Source organism: Delphinapterus leucas, chromosome 10, assembly GCF_059928025.1.
Source record: "Delphinapterus leucas isolate spDelLeu-1000000601 "Yukka" chromosome 10, BTC_Dleu_Yukka2, whole genome shotgun sequence".
Lineage (NCBI taxonomy): Eukaryota > Metazoa > Chordata > Mammalia > Artiodactyla > Monodontidae > Delphinapterus > Delphinapterus leucas.
In genome coordinates, this window is record NC_143138.1 from 87,134,280 (window position 1) to 87,158,981 (window position 24,702).

The following is a 24,702-nucleotide window of genomic DNA, read 5'->3' on the forward strand; positions in this document are numbered from 1 at the left end:
GAGAGAGGGTCCCTGTGGTTGAGAAATTGTCTTTCCCAAAGATTGAGGGACTGAGAGCATCCCAAGCATGTCTTGGATTATGGGTCTTTGTGACTATGGATGCACCATTTACTAACTGTGTGGACCTCACTAAACCTCTTAACTTCTCTAAGCCTCGCTTTCCTCTATAAGCTTGGCACATAGTTGGTGCTCAATAAACGTTATTTTAGATTATTATTATTTCTCTTATAATAATAACTATTTTTAGATGTAGCTATATGCTAGGGGATAATTCAGAGAAGGTCCAGAGTTCTGGTTCACCTTTTCCATTTTGAATTTTCACATTGAATGTTTTTGTTTCCTCCTTTAAAATTCTAAATAGAAAAATCACCGAAGATATTCCAAAACTGAGAATATCACTGAACAAAGATGGCAGCTTTGAATTGTGAATTGCAACCTTGACATTTGTGAAGGTCATGCCTTCAGTAAACATTTATTGAGCGCCCATTAGGTGCGAAGCCCTGGCTTAGTGATGGCGATATGGTGGTGAGCAAGACAGTTATGGTCTTTTTTTTTTTTTTTTTATTGGAGTAGAGTTGATTTACAATGTTGTGTTACTTTCCGCTGTACAGCAAAGTGAGTCAGTTATACATATATCCACTATTTTTTTAGTTTCTTTTCCCATGTAGGTCATTATAGAATATTGAGTAGAGTTCCCTGTGCTACACAGTAGGTCCTTATTAGTTATCTATTGGTCTTGCCTCCTTGGAGTTTGAGTCTAGCAAGGCACTGAACAGGTAATTAGAAATGTGATCCATGCTGAGGTGGAGAACAGAGTCTCATGGATGTATGTAACATGGGGTTCCACTCTGGTCTGGGGGATGTCTAGAAGGTTCTCTCGAGGAACGGCTTTTATGCTGAGACGTGAAAGAAGGAGTAGTAGGGGTCACTGAGAGACTAGGGCCTGGGGTGGGTAATGAGAGAAAAGAGTTCCAGGCAAATGGAATAGTAGGTACAAAGGGGCCCTACTGCAAAAGTGGACAGGAACACGTTTGAGAAGATAGAAGGTTCAGTAACCAGAAAATAGAGCACGGTAGGATAGAAGAGGTCGGCAGGGGCTGGAGCTTGCAGGCTCTGTAAGCCATGTTGGAGTCTCTGGTCTTTGCGTTAAGGGCAGTGAGACGCCATTGAACAATTCTTAGCACGAAAGTGAGATGATCTGACTTGGGTAATACAGAGGACTCACCGGTTCATTGCAGTGTGGACAGCAGAATTGCTGGGGTCAATTAATACTGACTTCGGCTATGACAGTTGCCTTAGAGATGGATGCAGACCGTGCCTGAGAAATAGAATTACCAGTCCCCATGACCGGCTGGCTGTGGGAGTTGAAGGGGAGAGGAGGTGATAAAGGTCTCACCCAGGTTTCTGACCTGAACAGCTCTGAAGGTTGATCTGTTTGAAATTGCCAGTATTCCGCTGTTTATGACCTTCAAAAGCAATTTCTTATAGTTCAGCCTACAAAATGGATGACAGTGCTATTTAGAGATGGAAAGGGCTAAAGAAAGACCATTATTTGTAAGGCAGAAGATGAGTTTAATTTGGGTCATATTTTGATTTCGAGGTGCCTGGGAAACACCCACACAGGGAGGTCTTACCATCTGTTGGTCTGAAATCCCAAATAGCAAATGGCAGTTTTAGCATTTCCTGCGCAGAACCTGTGAAAAAAACAAGGCCTGGCTGTACTCTTGGTGCTGATTTGCTGCACAAGCCCACTCACTACTAAATGACTTATTTTTCACATGCCACGGCCTTTTATACAGGTTGTGAGGTGGGATTCATTGCATAAGAATGGGAGTAAGAAAAGACTTCCCCAAGTCAGAACCAACATCTCCGGATTGGTGAAATGAAAACTAACTACTATTTGAGAAGACGAGAGAAGATCTCAGGCTTCTGCTTCTTATCTCTGTTTTAGGGGAAAAAATATTAGAAATCCCAAGTTATTTTTGGAAAATTGTCTCCCCAACCTATGCAAGAAAATAGTAGCAACCCAGGAGAACACATTTGAATCTTCCCTGACCTTGAATTGTGACTTTATTGCCACTACTAAAAAAACAGACCCAGCACATGATGGTTTTCATTCATTCCCAGCTAAACAAGTCTCTTCCATTTTGAATGACAAATGAGTGCTGGCATTCCTTATCTGCTTTTGATAATGGAAATTAGCCCTCCTTAAAAATAATAAAGACAGATGGCAGTTGACAGGACATTTACCTTCCCTGAGTTGTATATCATAACAGAAGATTATAAACATGGAGTTTCTGGACATCAGTGAGATATATTGATCCTCAGGGTAATTTGAAATAAAGTGTAGGTGATGTTTTCCTTGAAATTCGTCTCTGTAAAACCAGATCAGTGTGTTGCTGAGGCACTGCAAAGGAGATGGAGATTCTAAAATGCAGGGACTTCCCTGGGGGCACAGTGGTTAAGACTCCGTGCTCCCAACGCAGGGGGCCCAGATTTGATCCCTGGTCAGGGAACTAGATCCCACATGCATGCCGCAAATAAGAGTTCACATGCCACAACTAAGGAGTCCGCGAGCTGCAACTAAGACCCGGTGCAACCAAATAAATAAAATAAAATAAAATGCAAACATTCTAGCCCTGGTCAGTCGGTTGACTGAGAATCACAGTCTTACCTCTTTTCTTTCTTTTTTAAAATTTTTAAATTTTTTTTATTTTTTATTTTTATTTATTTTTGTTTTTGGCTGTGTTGAGTCTTTGCTGCTGCGTGGGCTTTCTCTAGTTGCGGGGAGCAGGGGCTACTCTTCGTTGCAGTATGCAGGCTTCTCATTGTGGTGGCTTTTCTTGCTGCGGAGCAGGGGCTCTAGGTGCACGGGCTTCAGTAGTTGTGGCTCGCGGGCTTTAGAGCGCAGGCTCAGTAGTTGTGACGCACGGGCTTAGTTGCTCCACGGCATGTGGGATCTTCCCGGACTAGGGCTCGAACCCGCATCCCCTGCATCGGCAGGCGGATTCCCTGCAGCACCAGGGAAACCCTTACCTCTTTTCTGAGGGAGTGTCATCTACCACAAACCTGTAGAGAAACCCTTTCTCAGGTAAGATTTTACTAATCAGAGCATGTGTCTTTGCAACTCAAGACTGTTAGATTCTCAAGTACAATTAGTGGAATTCAGATCCCACCAATTCAAGGTTTATGAAGTCCTAACTCAGTGGATGCTTACTTTTCTATTTCTGTGAATGGTGGATCTAAGGGCCATTATTAGTGCAAAGTAAACAGCAGATGACTTGATTAAGCTCCCTAGACTGCATTCTGCTTTCAGGTAATTCAGAAGCTCAAAGTATTTAAAACAATATGCCAATCACAAATAAATCAAACCTGTCAATTAAAATTGACCTTGGAGGACTTTTCCCTTTTTCCTTAGTGAAGGCCAAAAGCCTTTATTCTATAAGAATAATTGAGTTTGTGAATTCACATCACCTTTTCCTCATTTAATAGGAATTGGTGAGATTGCATAATGGATCTCTACATTTTGTTACACACTGTGCCTGTTTGATTATAAAGACCTGTCTTCTCAATAATGTGCTCCTCTGGAGATCCTAGAGATATTTAAAATATGACAAGAGATCACTGGATTGCAGAATCTACAGAGACTTTATTGGCAAGCGGTACCAAACATGGTAATATGAGGTAGGTTAAGGCACTTTCCAGTCATCCTCCAGAGAAAGACTTTTTTAACCAAGTTTTGTAAGTTCCAGGATTATAATAATGTCTGATGCCTTGCTCATAAAACTTGTCATAAGTATCCACATTCAAGGAAGGAGTTAGGGAAGAATATTATCAAGAGAGATTGGATAAAATTGCTCACAGTCTTGAACTATAAATACATCCTGAGAATTTCTAACTCTTATGGTTCCAACAAACTTGTCCCATGCTTTAATATGTCAAAGTAGTAGTATCCCAAATCAGCAAAAATCTTAATTACCTAGATTTTCTATATCACATCAAGGGCAACAACATAAGTCTTCCCTCTTTCTACTTCTAATTTGTTAAACAGGTCTTTATCTGGTTCAGATATTTGGAAAACTGTATGCTTACCAGAAATGTTCTAATAAGTTTGCCATAGACCGATGGAAAAGAGAGGTTTACCTGACTTATTAGAACTTTTTATAATTAAGGTTAGGCTTCTGTATTATTATTAATATTATACCTCAGAATTAGCAATTAACATTGAGACTTCCTAGGAAACAACCCTTTGGGTGGCAACAAATATTGACAGGCGAATAGGAACGTATTAAAAATCCTTATTAAGAGGAACATCAGTTAGAATCATCATAAATGATGACTATATATTTCTTCAAGCACTCAGAGGCCATAAATTATCAGGATGAGATTAACTACCTAAATATCACATGAAAATGACCCTAGATACTAATTTTGTTGAACAAGCTTTCCACAGTACTTATTGTTTACTCACACATTATTAAAACTTTGGCATTCAGGGTATTAGTTACAACTCTTGGTTACATGTGAGAGGAACTCCATTGCAACTAGCTAAGCAAAGAAGGCAATTTATTCACTTATCTGACCGTGGAGTCCAGATCAGAGGGCTCATCTCAAGCACAGCTAGATCCCAAGCCTCCTATAATGTCACCAGGGCTGTGTCTGTCTCTCTCCCCGTCCCTTGCAGGGCTCACTCTGTGAGAATGATGATTGCTTGAAGCAGCCTGAGAGACAAATTCTAAAGCTTAGCTACTGCGGCAGAAAAAGAGCCTGGCAGGGTGGTGACATCCGAAATGGTGGCATGAGAGCTCTGGAAACTGTTCCCCAGTGAAACAAGCATAACTGTGAACATTATTTTTAAAACAACTATCTAGAGTCTCTGGAAATTGTCCTAAGGACTTAAGCACATTAAGAAACAGATTTCTTACTCAAGAAAATCTACTAAAACTTAATAAGGAAGAGCAAGAGTCTGTGACACTTGAATCATGACCCACTCCCTCCCTCTCCCCTTCTAGCTCTGCATGGTGGAAACCCAACTCTAGACAATTCAGTCAAGAACACAGGGATCCTCCCAGCTCCCAGTTGAGGGCTATGGTATTTCCTTGGGAGGGGCGGGTCATCAGCATTTCTCCTCTCTACCAGCTATGTCTTACAGAACTTAAATTTCAGGTAAGTATGTCCAAGGGTTCAGAGGCTCTGCTCATTAAGAGAAAGCTTCATGAGAGCAACAAGCTAAACGACAGGCTGGTTAGTTTACAAGGGAGACCCGGGGAAAGAGACAAATAAAAAGTGCCCTCCTGGTGTCAGAACAAAGTTTAAATACCAACTTCAAAAACTATCCCTGCAAATGGGCCAGAATTTAATGGATCATACTGCAGGATCAACTTGTGCTCAGGCCGTTGTCAAAAACAGTAGAGCAGGGCTTCCCTCCCTGGTGGCGCAGTGGTTGAGAGTCCGCCTGCCGATGTAGGGGACACGGGTTCGTGCCCCGGTCCGGGAAGATCCCACATGCCGCGGAGCGGCTGGGCCCGTGAGCCATGGCCGCTGAGCCTGTGTGTCTGGAGCCTGTGCTCTGCTACGGGAGAGGCCACAACAGTGAGAGGCCCGCGTACGGCAAAAAAAAAAACAGTAGAGCAATCGGCTGGCAGTCAGTGAAGGCTGATAGCTGGGTGTAATACCAGCAGAGATGCACAGCCTAAGAGGATGATTAGAAGAAGGGTCCATCAGAGAGAGCCCTGATAAAACCACTGTCATCCTGGGTGACTGTGGGCATGCGCAAGGCTGCACCCCCTGAGGAACAACATCATAGGTTTCACACAGTGGATAAAGTGGACTTCACTGAAATAGCCCAGTCAAGATACTAGACAAACAAACAAGCAAACAACATGAACAAGCCCTGTATGTTGAGTTGGGGCGTGAGGTGGGCAGGGGAGAGTTATCCAGAATTGCTAAAACATCCTAAAATGCATTATCATGCTAAAATATATTAACATGCTAAAAATATGCTCTAACTTTTTTTCAACAAAAAAACATGAGGCGGGCAAATAAACAGGAAAGTGTGATTCACTCACAGGGAAAAATGCAGGCAGCAGAAGCTGCCTGGTGAGAGGACCCAGCTGTCAGATTTAGTAGGAACAGACTTCAAAACAGCCATTGTAAATATATTCAGGCACCAAAAGGAACCTGTGCTTAAAGAAGTAAAGTAAGATGTGATGACAATGTTTCATAAAATTGAGACTATCAATAAAGAAATTTAAATTATTTTTTTTCAAAAAGAGCCACATGGAAGTTGTGGAGTTGAAAGGTGAAATAACTGAAGTGAAAAAAATCATTAGAGGGGTTCACTATTGATTTGAAGTTAAAGTAGAAAGAATCAGTAAACTTGAAGATAACCAATAAAGATTATACAATCTGAAGAACAGAGAAAAATAACAAATAAAATTGAACAGAGACTCAGAGATGTGAAACACCATCAGATCCACCAGGACATGTATGATGAGAGCACCAGAAGGAGAGGAGAGAGAGAAAGGAATAGAGAAAAAAAAATTTTTTGAAGAAATAATGGTTGAAAACTTGCAAATTTGATGAAAAACAATCTACACATCAGAAATCAACTAACTCCAAGTAAGATAAACTCAAAGAGATCCACACACAGATAAATCTTAGTAAAAGTCCTGAAAGGCAAAGACAAAATCTTATAAGCAGCAAGAGAAAAATAACTTGTCACATGGAAGGGAACTCCAATGAGATTATTTGCTGACTTCTCATTAGAAACTGTGGATGCCATAAGGCTATGAGATAACATTATTTGAAGTGCCAAAAAGTAGGGGGAACTGTCAACCAAAAATCTTATATCCAGCAAAATAATTTTTTAAATGAAGGTGAAATAAAGTCGCTCCCACATAAACAAAATCTGAGATAATTCATTTACAGCAGAACCACAAGAATAAAGGAAGTTCTTCGGGCTGAAAGCAAGTGACTCCAGGCAGTGATTCAAAACTCACAATTAAAAAAAAAAAAAAAAAGAGCACCAATAAAGGCATTAATGCAAAAGACAATGTAAGTGAGTATTTTTTACCCTTTATTCTCTGGATTGATTTTAAAAACAATTGTATAAAACATTATGTATATAATAATCATGTGTTGAGCCTGTACCATAGAAATGTAATATAAATATAAATATATAAATATGAATATAAATAAATATATATAAATATATATATATATATAATAGCACAAAGGAGGTTGGAATGGAGGAAAAATTGTATGGAATAAGAAAATGACACCAGATAGTAACTTGAATCCACTGGAACAAATGAAGAAAATTAAAAATGGCATATGAAAAAGTTAATATAATGAACTCCATAAATATATACTTGCTCTTCTTCCTCTCTCAGCTTCTTTAAACACATAAAATTGTAAGAAGTAGCAATTATACTGCTGGGTTTGTAACAGTATAGACGTAATATGTACAACAATGTCATAAAATGGAGGAGAGGGAATAGAATTATATATGACTAACATTTGTATATCTCACTGGAATGAAGTTAGTATAAATCTGAAGTGTATTCTGATAAGATATATATGTTAATCTCTAGGGCGACCGCCAAGGAAATATCTCAAAAAATATGGTGAAAAAATGTATTAAAATGCTATGTTAGAAAATACTCAGTGCAGAAGAAAGCAGTTAAAAGAAGACTGCAGGAATAAAAAAGACATGCGATATTGAAAACAAAAATTAAAATAGCAGACATAAGCTCAACTGTATCTATAATAACATTAAATAAGAATGGGTAAAATTCCAATCAAAAGAAAGAAATTGCCAGAGATAGATGATAAAGAATACAATCCAGCTGTGTGCTGTTTACAGGAGACACACCTTAGATTCAAAATACAAATAGGTTGGAAGCAAAAGGATGGAAAAAGATATGTCAATCAAACAGCAACCACAAGAAAGCTGTAGTGGCTATACTAGTATCAGATAAAATCGAATATAATATGCAACATTATTAGAGAAAAACAGAAACATTTTATAATGATGAATGTGTTAGTCCACAAAGAAAATATAACAGTTGTAAACATTCATGCACCTAACAACAGAGCCCCCAAAATACTTGAAGCAAAAGCTGACAGAATTAGAGGGAGAAATAGGTAATCCACCAGTAAGAGTAGGAGATTTCAGTGCCTCATGTTCAATAATGCATTAAGCAGTAGTCAGAACATCGACAAGGGAATAGAAGACTTGAACAACATTATAAACCAGCTGGACCAACAGACATCTGTAGAACAGTCCACCCAATACCAGCAGAACACACATCCATCTGAGTGCATATGGAGCATTCTCCAGGATAGACCATATGTTAGGCCATATAAAAGCCTCAGTAAACTTGCAGAAACTGACAAGCTAATCCTAAAATTTATATGGAAATTCAAGGATCTTTGAAGTCAATAAGCCTCTAGCGAATTTATAAATAAAAGAAATGACACAAATTACTCATATCAGAAATGAAAAAGGGGCATTACTACAGATTCTTTCTAATGAACATTAAAAGTACAACTAAAAAAATACTATGAACAACTCTTATGACCACAAATTTAATAACCTAAATGAAATGGACCAATTCCTTGAAAGACGCAATCTGTCAAAACTCACCCAAGAGGAAACAGATGTTCTTAATAGGCCTATATCTATTAAAGAAATTGAATCAATAATTAATAACCTTCCAAATAGAAAGCACCATGCCCAAATGGGTTTGCTGGTGAATTCTACCAAACATTTAAGAAAGTTGTTATACCAGTTCATAGAAATAGAACCTTAAATAGATCAATGGAACAGGATAGAGAGTCCAGAAATAGACCCCCATAAATACAGTCAATTGATCTTTGACAAAGACGCAAAGGCAATACAATAGAGCAAAGATAGTCTCTTCAACAAATGGTGCTGGAACAACTGGACGACCATATACAAAATAATGAATATAGACACACACCTTACACACTACAAAAATTAACTCAAAATGGATCATGTAAATGTAAAATGCAAAACTATAAAACTCTTACAAGATAGCCTAGGAGAAAACCTAAATGACCTTGGGTATGGTGATGTCTTTTTGACAACAGCAAGGACACAATCCATGAAGGAAAAAATTGATAAACTAGACTTCATTATAATTCAAAACTTCTGCTCTGTGAAAGACAATATCAAGAGAATGAGAAGACAAGCTACAGACTGGGTCAAAATATTTGCAAAAGACACACCTGATAAAGGACTGTTACCTAAAGTACACAAAGAAGTCTTAAAACTCAACAACAAGAGTATAAATAACCTGATTTTAAAATGGGCGAAAGACCTTAACAGACGCCTCATCAAAGAAGATATACAGGTGGCAAATAAGTATATGAAAATGTGCTCCGCATCATATGTCATCAGAGAAATACAAAGTAAAACAACAGTGAGATACCACTGCATACTTATCAGAATGACCGAAATCTGGAATACTGACAACACCAAATGCTATCAAGGATGTGGACCAACAGGCATTGTCATACATTGCTGGTGGGAATGCAAAATGGTACAGCCTCTTTGGAAGACAGTGTGGCAGTTTCTAACGAAACTAAATCTATGCTTACCATATGACCCAGCAGTAGTGCTCACTGGTATTTACCCAAAGGAGCTGAAAACTTATGTCTACCTGCACTTGGATCTTTATAGCAGCTTTATTTATAATTGTAGAAACTTGGAAGCAACCAAGATATCCCTCATGAGGTAAATGGATAAATAAACTGTGGTGCATGCAGACAGTGGAATATTATTCAGTGCTAAAATGAAATGAGCTAGCAAACCATAAAAAGTCACAGAGGAATCTTAAATGCATGTTACTAAGTGAAAGAAGCCAATTTGAAAAGGCCAAATACTATATGATTCCAACTATATGACATTGTGGAACAGGCAAACTTATGGAGACAGTAAAAAGTGTTTGCCTGGGGTTTGGAGAGGGGGAATGGATGAATATGTGGTGCTCAGAGGATTTTTAAGGCAGTGATAATATGCTGTATGATATTATAATGATGAATATATGTCATTATACATTTGTCCAAACCCATAAAATGTATAACACCAAGAGTGAGCCCTAATGTAAACTATGGACTTTGGGTGATTATGATGAGTCACTCTAGGTTCATGCCTAGTAACAAATATACCACTCTGGTGAGTGACGTTGATAATAGGGGAGCCTATGCTTGTGTGGAGGCAGGGCATGTATGGGAAATCTCTGTACCTTCCTCTCAATTTTGTTGTGAACCTAAAACTGCTAAATATATATATATAAAGTTTTTTTAAAAGTTCAAGACACCCAAAATATCCAAAACAATCTTGAAAAAGAAGAACAAACTTGGAAGACTCTCACTTCCTGATTTCAAATTTTACAGCAAAAGTACAGTAACTATGCCAGTGTAGTACTGGCAAAGGTAGAGGTATAGATCAGTGGAAGAGATTTGAGAGTCCAGAAATAAACCCTCATATTCACAGTCCATTTATTTTAGACGAAGGTTCCCAGGCAATTCAGTTGGGGAAAGAGTAATCTTTTCAACAGATGGTGTTGGAAGAACTGGATATCCACATTCAAAAGAATGAAGTTATATTCTGTACCTTATATTATACGTAAAATTTAATTCAAATGGATCAAAGACCTAATATAAGAGCTGAAAATATAAAAGTCTTAGAAGAAAATATAGGAGTAAATCTTCAAGACCTTGGATTAGACAGTGGTTTCTTAGATGTGATACCAAAAGCACAAGCAACAAAAGAAAAACTAGATAACTTGGACTACATCAAAATTGAAAACTTTTGTGCTTCAGAGAGCACCATCAAAAAGCAAAAAGATATCTACAAAATAGGAGAAAATATTCACATATCATATATCTGATAAAGTACTTTTCTCTAGAATGTACAAAGAACTCTTACAACTCAGTAATCAAAGACAAATGACCCAACTAAAAGTGGGCAAAGGATCTGAATAGACATGTCTCCAAAGAAGGTTAAAAAATGGGCAATACACATGTGAAAAGATGCTCAATATCATTAGTCATCAGGGAAATGCAATCAAAACCACATTGAGGGGCTTCCCTGGTGGCGCAGTGGTTGAGAGTCCGCCTGCCAATGCAGGGGACACGGGTCCAAGCCCTGGTCCGGGAAGACCCCACGTGCCGCGGAGCAACTAAGCCCGCGAGCCACAACTACTGAGCCTGCTCTCTAAAGCCCATGAGCCAAAACTACTGAGCCCGCGTGCCACAACTACTGAAGCCCACACACCTAGAACCCGTGCTCCGCAACAAGAGAAGCCACCGCAGTGAGAAGCCCGCGCACCGCAACAAAGAGTAGCCCTGCTCGCCGCAACTAGAGAAGACCCGTGCGCAGCAACGAAGACCCAACGCAGCCAAAAATAAATAAATAAATAAGTTAATTAATTTTTTAAAAATGCATTGAGATGCCACTTCACACTGCTAGGATGGCTTTAAACAAAAAGACATAGTAACAAGTGTTAGCAAGGATGTGGAAAAATTGGAACCCTCATGCACTACTCGTAGGAATGTAAAATGGTGTGGCTGCTTTGGAAAACAGTCTGCCACTTCCCCAAAAGATTAAACATAGAGTTACCATATGACCCAGCAAGTCTACTCCTAGATAATGGAGAGAAATGAAAACACATGTACACAAATATTCATAGCAACATGATTCATAACAGCCAAAAGATAAAAGATGGAAGCAACCCAAACATCCATCAACTGTTGACTGGATGAATAAACTGTAGTATATTCATACAATGGAGTAATATTTTGCTGTAAATAGGAATGAAGTACTGATACAAGCTACAACATTGGGTGTGCTTTGTAAACATTATGCAAAGTGAAAGGAGCCATTCAAAAAAGGACACATATTCTATGATCTTATTTATATGAAATCTCCTGAATAGGCAAATCTATTTATAGAGATAGAAAGTAGATTAACGATGGAGAAAAGACAGCCTCTTCAATAAGTGGTGCTGGGAAAACTGGACAGCTACATGTAAAAGAATGAAATTAGAACACTCCCTAAGACCATACACAAAAATAAACTCAAAATGGATTAGAGGCCTAAATGTAAGGCCATACACTATCAAACTCTTAGAGGAGAACATAGGCAGAACACTCTATGACATAAGTCACAGCAAGATCCTTTTTGACCCACCTCCTAGAGAAATGGAAATAAAAACAAAAATAAACAAATGGGACCTAATGAAACGTAAAAGCTTTTGCACAACAAAGGAAACCATAAACAAGACGAGAAGACAACCCTCAGAATGGGAGAAAATATTTGCAAACAAAGCAACTGACAAAGGATTGATCTCCAAAATTTACAAGCAGCTCATGCAGCTCAGTATCAAAAAAAACAAACAACCCAATCCAAAAATGGGCAGAAGACCTAAATAGACATTTTTCCGAAGAAGATATACAGATAGCCAACAAACACATGAAAGGATGCTCAACATCACTAATCATTAGAGAAGTGCAAATCAAAACTACAATGAGATATCATCTCACAGTGGTCAGAATGGCCATCATCAAAAAATCTAGAAACAATAAATGCTGGAGAGGGTGTGGAGAAAAGGGAACACTCTTGCACTTTTGGTGGGAATGTAAATTGATACAGCCACTATGGAGAACAGTATGGAGGGTCCTTAAAAAAACTAAAAATAGAACTACCATGTGACCCAGCAATCCCACTACTGGGCATATACCCTGAGGAAACCATAATTCAAAAAGAGTCATGTACCAAAATGTTCACTGCAGCTCTATTTACAGTAGCCAGGACATGGAAGCAACCTAAGTGTCCATAGACAGACGAATGGATAAAGAAGATATGGCACATATATACAATGGAATATTACTCAGCCATAAAAAGAAACGTTATTGAGTTATTTGTAGTGAGGTGGATGGACCTAGAGTCTGTCATACAGAGTGAAGTAAGTCAGAAAGAGAAAAACAAATACTGTATGCTAACACATATGTATGGAATCTAAGAGAAAAAAAAGGTCATGAAGAACCTAGGGGCAAGATGGGAATAAAGACACAGACCTACTAGAGAATGGACTTGAGGATATGGGGAGGGGGAAGGGTAAGCTGTGACAAAGAGAGAGAGTGGCGTGGACATATATACACTACCAAACGTAAAATAGCTAGCTAGTGGGAAGCAGCCGCATAGCACAGGGAGATCAGCTCTGTGCTTTGTGACCACCTAGAGGGGTGGGATAGGGAGGGTGGGAGGGAGGGAGACGCAAGAGGGAAGAGATATGGGAACATATGTATAACTGATTCACTTTGTTATAAAGCAGAAACTAACACGCTGTTGTAAAGCAGTTATACTCCCATAAAGATGTTAAAAAAAAGAAAAGAAAAAAAGAAAGTAGATTAGTACTTGCCTAGGGCTAATCAGGTTGGGGGAAATGGGGAGTGGCTGCTAGTGGGTACAGAATTTCTTTTTGAGGTGCTGAAGATGCTCTAAATTTAGATTCTGATGGTGGTTGCACAGCTCTGTGAATATACTAAAAACCACTGAATTGTTTACTATGAATGGGTGAATTCTCTGATGTGTAAATTATGTTTCAATAAAGCTATTAAGAGAGGATAAAAGCATGGTCTCTAATAACTCTATCATAAAAATCGTGGTGTATATTTTGACTGGCCCCTCATGGTTCATGTTCTTGTCCCTGAACAATTACTATGGCCAGGAAAATAGGATACTCTGATTAGCCCAACTTAAGTCACATTCTCTCCTTTGGACGACAGGGACCAATTGCATCGGAACCGTATGGAGTCAGTTTTTCCACAGGAGAGAGGGTAGATATAATGTTTATATATAGAGAGAGAGAGAGGGAGAGAGAGAGAAGTAACTTTTCTTTGCCTCAATTTACTTATCTGTAAAATGGGAATAAGAATTTTACTAACTCATAGTGTGGTGAACACTTAAATTAGTTAGTAAATGTAACACCCTTAGGAATAATGCACAGTACGTAATAAGTGTTATCTGTAATTCTTATTATTATTGCTGTTATTATGAGTACTGATAAGTAGCATCAAACTACTGAGATCATTAACTGTTTTCCCCAAAGGACCTTATCTTGCTTAACAGCAGCAAAAGTTTTCTCCGTCTAGTTGGCCAAGCCATAACCAGCACAGAACAATTACAACGTGCCCCAGCAGAGGATGCTCCTATTTTGATATCAGACACATCGTAGTCTTTTTGACCAACCTGATTACCATCTTAGTAATTCTGGAATTACCATGTTTGTTATGAAGCATAGTACAAGAATCGTGACTAATATTTGTTGATTACTTACTGTTACATAATTCTTTGATTGCAAGCAATTATAATTGACTTAGGCCGAGTTAATCAGAAGAGGACTTGATTGGAAGGATGTTAGGGACTCTCAGAATGGAAAAGAAGTTTAGCACACTAGGCTTGTGTCTGATTAGAGACTGCAAGCAAAACATCTGATTTATATTCATTCTTTCCCCAAACTATACTAAAATATGGATAATTAATTTTTTAAGTAGCATAAACCTTCTATTCTAGGATAAAAAGTACAGAAGAGGAGGCAATTAAAGCTTGAAGTAGATTTTACCACTAAGTTGGTGGTAACCAACTTAGTCTGCTTGAGACATCTGTATCATTAACCAGCAATGGAGAAAGCCCAGGAGCAAATGACTCACATGGCACAATCCCAAAAGGCCAGTGAACTGGTGGCATCAGCTGGAATGGGCAGCGAAAATATGCCTAAAATCAGTGGTTTCATTGCAAGATTCTCTGAGAAACACTTAGACCCCCAGATTGCCAATTTTATATCATGTAACTGGGATTCCGCCTCTCTCTTCCCCTGGGCAAAAGATTGGCGGTTCCGTTTCTAGAGAAGATAAAATAGATTATTTCTGGACTATAGGAATCCAGGCACAGTGGTGGGCATCATGTTGAAACATGAGGTTCAATCTAAAACTTAAATATCCTCCCATATCGCTCTCAGAACCTTGCAAGGAAAATTATGTCTTCCAAACAGGGATTTGGAAGAAATATCTTTGGGGATTTAAGGACGCTGGCATCAGGAGTTTCCCCATTAAGGTGGCCCAGCCAGAGCTTCCTACACTGAAGCATACAGCTGACAAGTTCCCTCCACATACTTCCAAACTCCTCTTAAATCTTAATGGAAATCCAGAAATCACTAGATATTTGGAGAAACCCTCTACTAGGAAAGACAGAGGTCAAGACAAATAAAGAGAAAAACATCAATATAGAGAACATCATCTATGAAGGATGAATGAAACTTCTAAAAAAATTATCATCAGTATTCTCAGAGAAATAAAAGAAGGTGATACATGAAGAAGCATAGGATTCAATTTTAAAAATGAAACATTTAGGGACTTCCCTGGTGGCGCAGTGGTTAAGAATCCGCCTGCCAATGCAGGGGGCATGGGTTCGATCCCTGGTCCGGGAGGATCCCACATGCCGCGGAGCAGCTGAGCCCGTGCGCCACAACTGCTGAGCCTGCGCTCTAGAGCCCGTGAGCCACAAGTAGAGAAAGCCTGCACACAGCAGCAAAGACCCAACACAGCCAAATATAAATAAAATAAATAAATTTATATAAAAAAACATTTAGAGGATTTTAAAAACCTCATAAATTCAAACTGTGGTAGTAGAAATGAACAAATCAATAGAAGAATTGGGAGAAAAAGGTTTTTATTCAGAAAGTAGAATAAAAAAACAATAAAAACCGATGATATGGAGGATAGCAATACAATGTTTAGAAAATTAGAGGATAGATCAAACATCTAAAGAACAGGAGCCCTGGAAAGAGAACATAGAACACAAAGGATAGGAAATCAACAGTGGAACTAATTCAAGAAAATTTCGGGACTTCCCTGGTGGTCCAGTGGCTAAGATGCCATGCTTCCAGTGCAGGACACCTGGTTCAATCCCTAGTCAGGGAACTAGATCCTGCACGCATGCCACAGCTAAGAAGGCTTCAGGCCGCAATGAAGATCCCGAGTACTGCAGCTAAATTCTCTTCCAGGGCAAGAAGTCAGTAGATGAGGCATATGTGACATAATGAGAAATATATATTTGGTCTCTGGTCCCGGTTCCTGACACAGAGTTCCTAAAACCCTTGTAATTTCTTGAATAATGAGTGTGATAGAGGCATCTTACATAGAGCTTCTTAGTCCCTTGGGATTTCCTGGTTAATAGGTATGTCTTTTTTTTCTAATGAGGTGACTCTTGGTGGGCTTCTGGATGGGGGCCGTTCACTAGAAAGACCAAGCCATGATTGGAACTTTCAGCCCTACTCCCCATCCTCTAGGAGGGGAGAGGGAGATTGGAGATTGAGTTAATGATTGATCATGGCTACGTGATGAAGCCTCCATTAAAGTCTGTAAACGATGAGGTCCAGAGAGATTTTGGATTGGTGAACACATCCATGTGCTGGGAAGGTGGTGCAAACGTTATGGAGACAGAAGCTCCTGGGCTCAGGACCCTTCTGGACCTCACCCTACGTAGTCAGTGTCATAACTGAATTGTAGGACAGCAAGTTGGTGTCTGGAGTGTTGGCGAATTGGTTGGTGTGGGGGAAAGCCCCACACATTTGGTGCCAGAAGTTGTGAGTTCAGAGAATTGTTTTTCTTTTAGCATGTTATTTAGAGATGTGGAGGTACCTACCCAAAGAATCAGTTTTAAAGGATTGGAACTGGTTGTTTTTGGTGAGAGAGGGAAATGTGGTGGGAGATGTTGAGGATATTTTTTATGTATTTGTTCATATGTCTGTTTGTCTGTCTATCTACATTAAATTATTTACCAAGCCTTTGTTAACAGTTCGACCCTTGTGTTTCTCAAATACTAGAAAATTACTCACTGGTAACTCTTGAAATCAGTTTAGTGGATAATGATCAGTTCTTTAAAAAATTAAATAACTAAAGTAGTGTCAAATAAGGGATATGCGTTACTATAGTAAGGACAAATATATATTTGAAAATGTTTCTGTTTTATGTATTTATGTGTGCACGTACTACTAGTATCATGATATAAATGCATGTCTTACTGTGGGGTGCAGTTGAAAACAGCGTGAGAAATGAGGCTTTAAGACAGGTCTTCAGGACATACAACTGAAAGGAGAGATCTGAATGGTTGGTGGTCAATGACCAGGCAGTGACTGTCACACTAGTACATTCTGGGATCCTCAGGTTCATGATTTCATCACCTCTTCACTTTTTGAGAGATGTACTGATTGGTACCATTTTTTTCTAACAAGGAAACTGAAGTTGAGGGAAGTTAATCATTTTCCTGGAGTAAATCTTAGAGCCTGGATTGGAGCCCAAGTTTCTCCCATAGTATAGTCTTTCTGCCCTGCTTCTTGTAGTTTCTAAATGCCAGAATTTTCTCCTGTATTTGTAGAAAAGATTCCCAAAATTTTCCAAAATACCTCCTTTGGAAGATTCCCTGGAACCTTCCATCCTTATCTGTTAAATGGGTATAAAAATAGTACACATGTCTTTGTTCACACTCACTTGTTCAGTGAAGCTATTGTATTTAAAATTGCTCCCCTCCCTCACTTTATTTTTTCCTCTATGCTACTATCTTTAAAGTTAGAATACTACATACTTTACTTATTCGTTTTATTTTTGGGTTTCTCTCACTAGCCTGTAAGCCCTATCATGGGAAAGGTCTTTGGTCTCCAACAAGTAGAGTAGTGCACTGCACATATTAGCGGAAGGCACTCAGTAAAACTACTGGGATGTTTGGATGAGAAGGAAGGAAGGATGGAAGGGTGGGAAAGAGGGAGGGAGGATGGACATCGGATGCATGAATGAATGGACTTACAATAAGGGCTTTACCAAGTTCATCAAAGGGTCGTAGGGAGGATTTGAAGATTTAACACTTATGACTGGCTAGACTTGAACCCAGTATATAATCAGTACACGTTAGTTGGATTTGATTTCAAATACAAGGAAAATGAAAACATTTGTTGAAAACCAGTCCAATTCGAGGGAAGAGCTACAGTTCCTTGTGACCCAGTGATCCTGTTTCCAGCAACTCCCTAGCAGACAGCATATTCTCTGGGACGGCATCATGTGACTAAGAAACTGGTTTCTGCTTTAAATGACAGTTGCCAGGGCTAACAGGATGTCTACAGCCTGCAGGAGGAGAGAGTGTGTACTTGCTGGCCGGGATTGCAACACCTGATAAGAGGAGGAAGCAAGCCAAAGGGATGGAAGCAGATGGAAGATCTGAGAGAGCCATTATCTCAGAGCATGCCAGAGAAACCAGACACCTTCAGTAACGCAAGGCCTGTGGAAAACGTCCTGCGTGCAGTTATAACAGCTGACCCAACAGCTGAGATGATGGAATCAAAGACCAAACACAAGCTTGACGAGCCAGACTTTTAGGAGAAGCGTCCTGAACAAAGCCATCATTGATTTGCCCAACTCAGAGGCAATCTGAATCTTGTTTGCATGGAGATTAGAGATTAAACTGATCAGAAGAGTCTACTGCGTTGATGGGAACATGTGTGAATGTAGTAGCCAGGACGTGGGTACAATCTGCTCTTTGTTAAAACTTCACAAAAATGAGTATGTAAGTTATATGTCATTCCACAAGAGGGCACAATAGAGGCAAAAATAAAAATGGTTGTAATTTTTCTCCCGGGCCACTGCATTTTAAGCTAGCCATTTAGTGACCCTGAAAAATCTCAAGACAGTTTAAGTGGTGCGTCACCATTTAATCAAGAGTGGATATTTATTTTTGTACAAGTTCCCAATGGAACAGGGAAGAAAACGCTATATGGGAATGATACATTTCAAGTGTTCATAATTCTCTCCCCTGCCTTAAACTATTTTCACATTATAAAGGATGTTTGAGAATATGTAGAATCAAACAGAAAGTTCTTTGTTCTCTGCACATCCAAAACAAAAGGGAAATATCTCAAAAGAGAAAATTAGAAAGTATGTATAGAGTGAATCCATTGGTATTTTTAAAAATCCAAAAGTATGTGTTGGTGGGAACATAAATTGTTGCAGCCACTATGGAAAACAGTAGGGAGGTTCCTTAAAAACTAAAAATAGAGTTACCATATGATCCAGGAATCCCAGTCCTGGGCATATACTGGAGAAAAGTCTAATTCAAAAAGATACATGCACCCCAATGTTCATAGCAGCACTATTTATAGTAGCCAAGACGTGGAAGCAGCCTCAGTGTCCATTGCCAGATGAATGGATAAAGAAAATGTGATACATATATACAATGGAATATTACTCAGCCATAAAAAAGAGTGAAATAATGCCATTTGCAGCAACATGGATAGACCTAGAGATTATCATACTAAATGAAGTAAGTCAGAGAAAGACAAATATATGATAGCACTTATATGTGGAATCTAAAAAATGATTCAGATGAACTTATTTACAAAACAGAGACAGACTCACAGACATAGAAAACAAACTTATGGTTACCAAAGGAGAAAAGGGTGGGGAGGGATAAATTAGGAGTTTGGGATTAGCGGATACAAACTACTATATGTAAAATAGGTAAACAACAACATCCTACTATATATAGCACCGGAAACTATATTCAATATTTTGTAATAAACTATAATGGAAAAGAATATGAAAAAGAATATATATATGTATATATTTGAATCACTGTGCTGTACACCAATAAAACACAACATTGTAAATCAACTGTACCTCAATTTAAAAATATCCAAAAGTATGTGCATTTGTGTGTGTGTATATATACACACAAACATTCATATACACAAACATTCATTCAGTAATACTTATTCAGCCCCAACTATGTGACTGGCCCTAGAAATATGACTGTGAACAAGTTATCCAAATTTCCTGCTTTCTTGGAGCTTATATTCTAGTCAGGGAAGAATGACAAAAACAATTAAAGTTCATTTCAGGTAGTAATAAGAATAATGGGGAAAAATTAAAGTGTTTAGAGAGTGATGGGGAATGGGACTCTCTGAGGAGGTAACAGTTGAGTTGAGATCTGAACTCCTGGCCTTGCAAAGGTCACATATATAGATAAATGTGTAGAAACTGTCTGGGGTGATATTCACTGAACCGTTATGGTTAGTTAATGCAAAAAAGAGGAGAGAGGGTTGGAGGGGCATGGAGTGATGGTGTGGTGGGGATAGGCAGAAAAAGAAAAATTTGAATTTCTTATTCTGAGGATTGCTAAATTGTCCATACTTTTATAACACACAAGCATGAATTTGTATATTGTATAATTTAGACAATTTTTTAAAATGGCAAACCAGTCAGACAAAAAAAAAAAGAGCATCAAAGCTTTTCGTAATGTATAGAAGCTTTTTGTTCACATTTGCAAATACATACAGGCATGCCAGAATTACAGAAGGTGCGGGCCTCTCTCTGGCCAGGTGTTCTGGCTCTGGGTATATTTACATTAATACAAACAGTAAATGTGGCAATGATAACAGAGAAAATGAGGATGGTACTGATCTGCTTATTTGTCTCCCTGCCGTCTGAGTCCCTTCCTTCCTGCATGCCACTCCTGGATTTTTGCTTTCTGAATGATATTCTCATGTGGATTCTCAGCCCAGAGCCTTCCCAGAGTCTCTGTAGGATCAAGTCGCACCCCCTCAGCCTGGTGTTCAGGGCCCTTTGCATTCTGACCGAGTGCACCTATTAACTTTTCAGCATTATTCCAAATCATGAATTCCCATTCCAGCCAGGCTGCTCTGCCATTGTCTTTCCGAGACGCTGTGTGTATTACCCCCTCCATACTGTTGCTTGGGGACCACGCCTCTCCACTCTTCCACCTCCAGCCTCACTTATTAAAATCATGCCCAGTAATTCAAAACTCAGCCCAATACCCTGATAATCTAAGCTCAAAATTTTCTGTTTCTTTAACAAATTATTTTTCAAAGGCACATACAGGCTCGTGAGATCAGGTATCAATGTGAATTCATGTTTTTTTTAATAGATAGATAGGTAGTTAACTAGATAGATAGAGGTATGTATGGATACCTTGGGTAGTATACATACATGTACTTCCTAGAGATCCACTAAGAGAGGCTAGAAGCAGTGACACCCCAGTAGCAATGAGCACACCTTGCACCCAAATCTTGGTTTCTGAATTCTATCCTCCAGTAAAAGGAACCAGGGCTCCTTGTAGAACTTGTTGATTCTAGAACAGAGGGCAGGGAAACTGCAAGACGAGCCTGGAGTGTCTTGTGGTGCTAGAAAGTAAGGATGTGGAAAAAAAGGAAGGGCATGCATATTGAAAGCGCACAGGAGCCAATCTGAAAGAGCTCCAAATGACCAAAGTTGAAACAGCTTGAGCAACAAAATAAATAATTATTTATTTAAGAATATATATCTGGGCTTCTCTGGTGGCGCAGTGGTTGAGAGTCCGCCTGCCGATGCAGGGGACACGGGTTCGTGCCCTGGTCCGGGAAGATCCCACATGCCGCGGAGCGGCTGGGCCCATGAGCCAAGATCCCACTCCGCAACGGGAGAGGCCACAACAGTGAGAGGCCCTCGTACCGCAAAAAAAAAAAAGAAAAAGAATATATATCAAATTTTAACCCCCAAATAAAATAATTTTCATAAGTCCATACTAATACAAATAAATAACTGAACAAATAACTGGATGGGGAGAAATGACAACTCTTTCTTACAGAAGAATTCAATTAATGTAGAAAGAAATGAGGGAAATAGAAAATCACCATTAGAATACTACAGTACTAATTACTGCAGGTAAGATCTGCCAGTGAATACTAAAATTAGGGGGTGCAAGTTTAACCAGAAACAGGATATTTTCATGGTTTCAAAGTGTCTCCTTTACAATATTTAGTAATTACCAAGGAGAAATAGTAAGTTTACTGTGAAGAATACTGATAGATAGAACCTTAGCCAGCCAAGGGATCAAGGCTCACGTCACCAGTAACATATTGATATATCAACATCATGTACACCCAGAGATGGGCACACACAGAGAAAGGACACTTCACCTCTGTAGTATTTTTCCTGACAGTGCATACCCTCAGTCTAATCATGAGAAAACACCCAAATTGAGAGACTTTGTACAAAATAGCTGACCAGTATTCTTCAAAGCTGTCAAGCTCGTGAATAGACAAGGAAAGACTGAAGAACTGTCACAGACTGGAGAAGAGAAAGTACTCCTAACAGCTCAGGGCACTGTGAGATACCAATTGGATTTTGGAACAGAAAGAAGACATTAGTGGAAAAACTGGTAAAATCAGAGTAATTCTGTGGTTAATAGAATTGTACCAAGCTTAATTTCTTAGTCTTAACAAATGTTGGGTGGTTATGTGAGATATTAACACAGGAGAAGCTCAGTGAAGAGTACATGGGAGCTCTCTGGAGTTTCTGCAACTCTTCCGTAAGTCTGAAACGATCTCAAAATAAAAAATTAAAAAAAACACATGCATACATACATACAGGCACATTCTAGGGGTCCAGGTCAGACCTAATAATTCAGAATCTGGAGGCAAGGCCTAGGAATCTGCATTTCAACCCAGCTTCTTAAATGAATCTCATGTACGCTGAGGTTTAAGAACAATTGCTCTAGCACTAGTCACATCCATCATTCCCGTTGTGAACAAGCACAATGACTGCTTTGTGGTGGATGAAAAACAACATGGTAGAGCACAAGGAGTGTGAGCTTCGGTGTCAGAGAGCCCTGGTTTCATCCAGGTGTTGCCATTTATTAGTGCTAACCTTAGGTAAGTTATTTAAGCTCATCTATTAAATGAGAGTAATAATACCACTCTGGCAGGGTTGTTGAGGCACTGGAAACAATGTATTATGTATAGGAAATGGCTGGAATGATGCTTAGCACATAACACATGCTAAAAACAACAGAGGGATTATTATTCCTTTATGTTTGTAAGTTACTTTATTGACAAAAATATCGGCTGATTGAATATTTTCTATAGCTGTGTGACCTTGGGAAAGGAACTTAACCTCTCTCTGTCTCAGTTTCCTCATCTATAAAATGGGGGTCATAATAGTACTACCTCATTAGGTTGTCGTGAGGATGAAATGAGGATTAAATTACCATGGTTTTTGCGTCTTTCAGATTTCCACTCTGTTTACCAGAGGATCTCTTGAGAGGTTACCCAGCCATCAGTGGACATGTCTGTCATTACCTGACTTTCTCCCTTTCCTCAATAATTATTTTCTCTGTAATAGCTTCAAGATAGGTCCAGTGTGCGTTTTTTGAAAAGGAATGTGACATGATGGTAGAGGAAAAGGGAATTTATTTTGATCAATTTGCAAATATGTATTGAAACGTAGAATTTCCTTTTTGTTCTGATTTTGATTTGGAGACTTGGAAATTTTGGTCCCAGAGGAGAAAGTCCAAGAAGCTTGAGAAATTCTATCCCATTCAATTTATCTTTCTGTAGAATGAGAAGGGGCACGGGACCCCAAACATTTTCCCCGGAATCTACCCCCTTAGGGGAAAGTTCTCTGTTAGAGAGAGGAGGCAGGTGGCAGGGGACGTTGCCCAGGCTCCTTCATTGGCAAAGGTGGGCTCTCGGTCAGCTTTGAAGGACATCTCACCTGGAGAGGTGTGTGCTCTAGGAACGAATTACTCTTCAAAACAGGAAAAGAAGAAAAAATAAAGGACAGGAACCTGATCGAATTGTGGAAATTAAAGATCATCTTAGAATAACTCCTAGAGGGCTTCCCTGGTGGCGCAGTGGTTGAGAGTCCACCTGCCAATGCAGGGGATATGGGTTCATGCCCCGGTCCGGGAAGATCCCACATGCCGCGGAGCGGCTGGGCCCGTGAGCCGTGGCCGCTGAGCCTGCGCGTCCGGAGTCTGTGCTCCGCAACGGGAGAGGCCACAACAGTGAGAGGCCCGTGTACCGCAAAAAAAAAAAAAAAAAAAAGAATAACTCCTAAAAAGAATAACTCCTAGAATACATTTTGTTTAGGGAAATAAAAATTCACAAAGGTAGAAATAGGTGAGTAAACACCATTGAGTACATTGTTTAAAGCCAACTTTATTTGAATTGAAAAAATGTAAGAGTGGTGTCTGTATTTCGTTATTTCCCATTTTTATTGTGGTAAGATATGCATAACATAAGATGTTTTAATTAATCATTTTCAAGTGTACAGGTCAGTGGCATTCAGTACATTGTTGAGCAAACCACTACCACCATCCATCTCCAGAGCTTCTTCATCTTCCCAGACTGAAACAGTGGCTGCATTTCTTGTGCCTTTCCATGGAGACCTTCGTTTCTTTAGTCATGATCTGACTTAGTGTATATGGAGACTGTGGCTTTCAGACCGTACAGATAAATTGTTGCTATTTTAGTTGTATTCAAGTCTCTATTTTTCATAAATGTAGGAGATGTTTCCCCTTGGTAAGAAAACAAACAAAAAAAGACATGTTTCTTTTTTACTTCCTCTTGAAACTTGTCCTTTCCTCCTCTCTGTTTCCACTTCCTGCTTTAACCCTCTTTGAATATTTTTTCCTTCTCCTAATTATCACTAACATCATTTAACAAAGATTCCCTCCTCTGGAATTCAATCCTACTTGAATCTAAATGGCGTTTTTGTCTTTGCTTCTGTTCTGTCCTTTGCCTCCTGCAGCTCCCTTTCCATTCCTTTAGTTTTTAGGGTCTT

At 39.2% G+C, this 24,702-nt stretch overlaps 1 protein-coding gene across 1 annotated transcript in view; it reads left to right on the plus strand.

Moving 5' to 3' along the window:
* The window catches only part of GXYLT2 (glucoside xylosyltransferase 2), an 84,325-nt gene that overhangs the window by 28,911 nt on the left and 30,712 nt on the right, over positions 1–24,702 (plus strand). The gene's annotated exons all lie outside the window — the stretch shown is intronic.